General features: G+C 42.7%; 1 pseudogene across 1 annotated transcript; it reads right to left on the bottom strand.

The window, feature by feature from the left end:
* Positions 1–978: 978 nt before the first annotated feature.
* Positions 979–3,747, bottom strand: LOC311010870 (centrosomal protein of 41 kDa-like; annotated as a pseudogene). Its single transcript has 8 exons — positions 3,718–3,747; positions 2,151–2,220; positions 1,954–2,011; positions 1,709–1,875; positions 1,543–1,610; positions 1,335–1,449; positions 1,038–1,245; positions 979–986 (listed from the first exon to the last, which is right to left on the bottom strand). The product of its transcript is annotated as a centrosomal protein of 41 kDa-like (transcript).
* Between the last annotated feature and the right edge of the window lie 2,002 nt (positions 3,748–5,749).

Genomic DNA, 5,749 nt, shown 5'->3' on the forward strand with positions numbered 1-5,749 from the left:
TGGTGAGTCATGACGGAACAAGACAAACTGGCAAAGGACAGGGGAAAGACACAGACACTAAATACACTGGGTAATGGGGAACAGGTGGAAACAATCAGGGCGGAGCAGACAATCACAAGACGCGGGAAACACAGGGGGCAGGAAGTAAACACACCTGAAACGAGAGGGAGACAGGGTTACTACAAAATAAGACACCGGAAATGACAAGACAAAAACGTAACTTGACAGACAGATATCATGACACAATATCTAGTTTTTCAACAGTTTTATGACATGTTTTGAAAGATGAATCACATTATTTTGAGTGTCATATACCGTTATATATATGGTTAATTGGAGACTCTAAATTGCCCATAGGTGTGAATGTGAGCGTGAATGGTTGTCTGTCTCTACATGTTGGCCCTGCGATAGACTGGCGTCCTGTCCAGGGTGTACCCTGCCTTCGCCCAATGACAGCTGGGATTGGCTCCAGCCCCCCCGTGACCCTAAATACAGGATAAGCGGTAGAAAATGGATGGATGGATGGATTTATTCATATTTAAACAATGACGTAAACGGAAGCCTGCCACCGTCCTTTCTAGCAGCCAAGGAGCGACTGCGAGCGTTGGGTGCTTGAGGCCGGGACTTGCTGGTTGACCCGCGGCTGGACCGGCGTCCTGCAGGAAACAAATGCAAACACTGAAGGGCAGCAGAGTGACGGAACAGGCAACTTTTTCTGATGTATGGTCTTAGTTTTTTGAATAATGTTCTAATAATAGAACAATAATGAATTAATTCTAGTTTAAATTAGGCAAATCTTCCAAGGAATTTCCTCTGGACATCAAAGACTGCTTATAAAGTCACAAATAATAACTTTGTCAGAACTTTGGCTCTATTTTCCTCAAACTTAGTGCCGAGTTTTCCCAGGGAAACGCCTAAACAATGCCCTAATTACAGTTTCTCTACAATTGCTAAGCCACAATTTATGAAACTAGTTTGTCAAAACTCTACGAACCAAAAACATTTACACAAAACGTCACTCTGACAGTGTGACTTACTGTTGGCGAGAATCTCCTCCAGCTGTCTCTGGATCTGGGCCACCTCGTCCGGAGGTAAAGCGCCAGCGCTCCTCTGCTGCTTGCGGCGGCGGCTGCGGCGGTCGGGAGCTCTTCTTCACCTTCAGCTTTTTGGGAGAGGTCATGCATGAGGTCGGGATGGAGCCCGTCGTCAGCCCTTCTGGGAACATCTGAGCGATGACCTTGAGACCTGGCAGAGGACAGCAGAGTGGGACGATCGCTCTTCTCATACATGCAACCACACGCACAGATGTGAGCTCCACTCAGCTGCTACTTTACCTCCAGACAGCAGAAACAGATTCTCGAATCCCCGTTCACACATGATGTTGGCGGCCTGGATGGCTACAGTCTCATCCACGTCGTACACGATGACCATCTTCCCAGCTGCGTTTTTCTACGGATGGTGGGTTAAGTTCAGACAAGACGATGGTCAGTTGACTGCTTTTCAAAAGGGCTGGTCAGGTGTGTCGTTTGCATTGAAGGATACATATTTCAGCATGTCTTTGGTGAAGGGGTGCATTCTTCGAGTCACCATGGCAACGGGCCAACTGTGTGCTGTAGGGGAGAGAGAGAGAGAGAGAGAGAGAGAGAGAGAGAGAGGATTAAAACAAGAAATCCTTTTTCATAAGAGGCTTGGTGATGCTGCCACTTACCACCAATAATGTGGCAGCAGTCGTATTGGTCACGGTCCCGTGCGTCCAGCAGCAGGTAGGGGCAGTCGGGGTAGGGCCTTTCGCCGAGCTGGGGGCTGGACACCAACATGGTCTCCATCTCCTGATGCTTCCTGTTGAGGTTCAGCTCTCCCACTCCGTTAATAAGACTGTAAGTGTAAGTGTTACAAGTTTGAAGCTGTAAATGTGAGCAGTAATGTTTCCCAGGGTGCATAGCTGCACGGTACCTGTGCAGGGTTGACCTCTCAGCACGGCAGACGTCTTCGGCTCTTGCATCCTGGCGATCTGACAGAGGCGAGGGGAAATTAACCCACATCCACTGACAGCGACAGACAGTTTGAATCCAATTTTAAAATGTTAAGGGCCCATCTGGACATAAATAAAGTTTCCCAATGTTGGCTGAATGAGTAATTGTGTTAGTTACCTCCTGGGTCGTGTGATTCGCTGTCAGTCTCATTTTCATTCAGATCGGCTGCAGAGGTGACCTGAAGTATCTGAGAGGAAAAACAGGTTTAGGAATCTGAGACGTTTGCACCGGGAACACAAAGAGGAAACGCAAAGAGAATATTATCCTGCTGTCTGTAAATGAACGTAACTAACCGAGCTAAAAGAATTCAAAGCCGTCCACTCAAAACCATTCTAGCAAGTAGTCCATCAACTATTAAACACTGTAAGGGGATCAGGGTTTCTCTTCCCGCCATCTCCAATACAGACATAACTGGACAATGGATTTTCCCAGGAATACGACACATGTATTGTGCAAGCCTTCACAGTATTGCAAGAAAATAAACATTGATGCTCACCATTTGTGCAAAGGTCGTCAACTTTAACCGTTTGAATATTTCATCGTTTCGGTAATTGAAATCTGAAAAAAAAAGGGGACAGAAAGTTTGAGTAGGAAGGAGCCTGAAAGTCCTGATGATACTCAAAAAGTCAGACACCTGATGGGATCGCTGGGTTTGATTATTACTTAAAACAACTGTGTAATTACTTCAGCCGTCCCAGGGAGCCGTACTGAACACAGCTCACCTGGCTCCCAAGTCCTCCTCCTCACCACCCTAGTGCTTCAGTTAACGCCAGCACTGCCGTTTTTGGGCAGACTGGAAAGTGTTTCTAAGGACTGTTAGGACTGTTAGGAAGACAATACTTATATCTATAAAATTTGGGACTTGGAAATTACAGTTTAGTCATGTAAAAAAATAATAATTCTGGATTCAAGTTTTCTTTTTTTACTGAATTTAAAATATAAAACAAATGTGATGTTAGAGTGCATCAAATAAAGTGCATAGAGTAGAAATATTAACATTTTAAAATGACTTGCCAATGCTGATCCCTCTTCAAATGAGTCCTGTTGTTTTCACCCTTATATATTACATTTTTTAAAATAAAAATAGGGTCACAGAAATAAATGAGTTACTCACTTCTTTCATTGTAATCCTGTCTTTCCATATACTTAGTATAGCTACATCCTGTATTATAAATAAAGCATATAAGCAATAAGCATTTATACCTGTCATAGCAAATGACACCAGTTTGTTACATTGTAGTACATAATGCACAGATACCTGTGTCCAGCTTGGTTTTGACATGTTCATATTTTGGATTCCTGGGCGCCCTTTTATCCATGAACTAGAAGGAACAGACAACGAGGTTGTGTGTTAGCTGTGTGACCGGAAACAAACACTGGCTGTCAAATGTCTGACGGTAGTTCAGTTAGCTTGCAATCATGGGAGTTTCCCGAAAGAGCTCATTTAGCTAGACATTTTTGTAACAGGTGCATTGCGTTGATATGGCAACATGGTAACTTAGCATAGATCATAGCTAACTAGCTAGCTCGCTAGGAAAGCTATATGTTTCGCTGTGTTGACAGTACGTTTTATTATCTATACTTAGCGGTTAAACACCGCTATTTCTTGTTTTAAGCTACACTTAAAACAAGAAATACTACAGTTAGCGGTTACATAGAAAACAAGAAATGCTGTCAACCGTACCTCTTTAGTGCCGAGGCTCCGGTTCGCCATCCTTTCAAACGTAATACGTCCAAGTGTAACGTTCTCATTGGCGGTTTGTCAGCGCTGTTTCACTGGCCAATCAGAGACGCGGATACTCCGCCGCTCTCCTACAAAAAGGTTCTTTGAGCATGCGCGCTGGTTGCCCAGCGCTGCATTCAGGCCGTGCTGCATTCATGTCACAGGGGAATAATATCCCTTGTTACAAATTCAAAAAACTACTGTTTTTTGGCATAGGGGTCACACATTCTATCCGCGATGCCTCTCAATTATCAAACGCTTTCTTAATTAACTTAATTTCCTCATATTTTTTTTAATTATTTGATATAAACCAATTCATATTAGGCTGCGGGTCCATATTCAGAGCCTTCACTAATTTGATGTGCCGCAAAATTCAGTTAATTCAGTTAACCCTATAACGCCAAACGTATCATATGTGATACATGAGTTTTTGAGCCCTCCACATGAGCAGTGTGGCAATTTTTTCCCTGAAAAACCCGATGTATACAATTATATACATGCAGTACACGGATAATCCACCAGGGGGCAGTAATCTGCTCACTAGAGGGCTTTCCAGCCATGTTACAAGACCAGGAAGTGGACACATGTGAATTTTGCAGAAGAACTTTGCCAATCTTGAAAAGGTTAAGGTAAGAAAAAAATTCTAATTTTTTGTGAACATCAATAGGAACAGTTACTGGGTTGATGCAATGTGAAATTACTTAATATTTCATAATCTATGGTTTAGTAAAACCATGTTAAAAATGACATCAAATTTTATACAGCGGGTGTATAAGGTCATGTAACTCTAAATAAGTCAATTGTCATTTTATTGTATTTCATGCATTATAAATAATATCAAGCAACATACAGTCTTTTTATTTTTCAAGTAAACAAATTAAATGTTTAAATTACATTATTTGGTACATTCAGAGCAAAGAATTAGATATGCAACTTGCTGACTAGTTGGGTGTTGCAATGGTATGATTGATATCAACTTCGTTTTGCTTACTGATTTTCACTAGAACCTGACAAATTCAAAGAAAAAATATACAATAATCTGTTTTTTTTGTGTGCATGTGTGTTTTAGATGGCAAAAAAAATCAGTGTTGAAGATGCTCTGAAGATGATTATGGATGGGAATTCAAGTGACATGGAGCAGCTCGGGGAAGATGATGAGGATGAGGAGGAGGATGAGGAATGGACTCCTACTGCAAGGATTGGGGAAAACCCAGATAGTAGTGATGATGAGGAAGAGGAAAACCCAGATGGTAATGATGATGATGAAGGCCCAGAAGTCCCAGGAGAGGACACAACACTAAAGCAGTTGGCAAGGGGCAAAGTGAAAAAGAAGGAGTATTGGTTGAGAAGAAAACAGTTTGAACCTCCATCTGTTGAGTTTGTGGAATGTGTTGAGGAAGACTCTGAAGAGAGGCTTGACTGGACACCATATATGTATTTCAAAGATTTTGTGACTGAGGAAATGCTACAGGAAATTGCAGAAGAAACAAACTTGTACAGTGTGCAGAAAAATGGAAAGTCAGTGAACACAAATGCCCAAGAAATTGAGCAAATTCTGGGTATGTACATGCACATGGGGTTAGTACAGATGCCCAACGTACGAGCTTACTGGGAGATGGAGACAAGGTACCCCCCAGTGTGTGATGTGATGTCACGGGGTCGGTTCCTGAATTTGCTGACGCTGATTCACTTTCAGGACAACCTCAATGTGTCTGAGGATGCAAAAAAGGATAAAGTGTGGAAACTCAGGCCATGGTTAGAGAAACTACGCCAACGATTTCTTTGCATACCTCCTGAGGAATGTCACGCTGTTGATGAAATCATGGTGCCTTTCAAAGGAAAATCACATCTACGATGCTACATGCCAGGAAAACCTCACAAGTGGGGGTTCAAGATGTGGGGACGTGCCGGCCAAAGTGGCTATCTCTATGACTTTGACGTGTGCCAAGGGAGAGAAAATCCAGACAAAGAGAAATGTGATGCTACAGGAGAT

Source organism: Eutrigla gurnardus, assembly GCF_963514095.1.
Source record: "Eutrigla gurnardus genome assembly, chromosome: 3".
Taxonomy (NCBI): domain Eukaryota; kingdom Metazoa; phylum Chordata; class Actinopteri; order Perciformes; family Triglidae; genus Eutrigla; species Eutrigla gurnardus.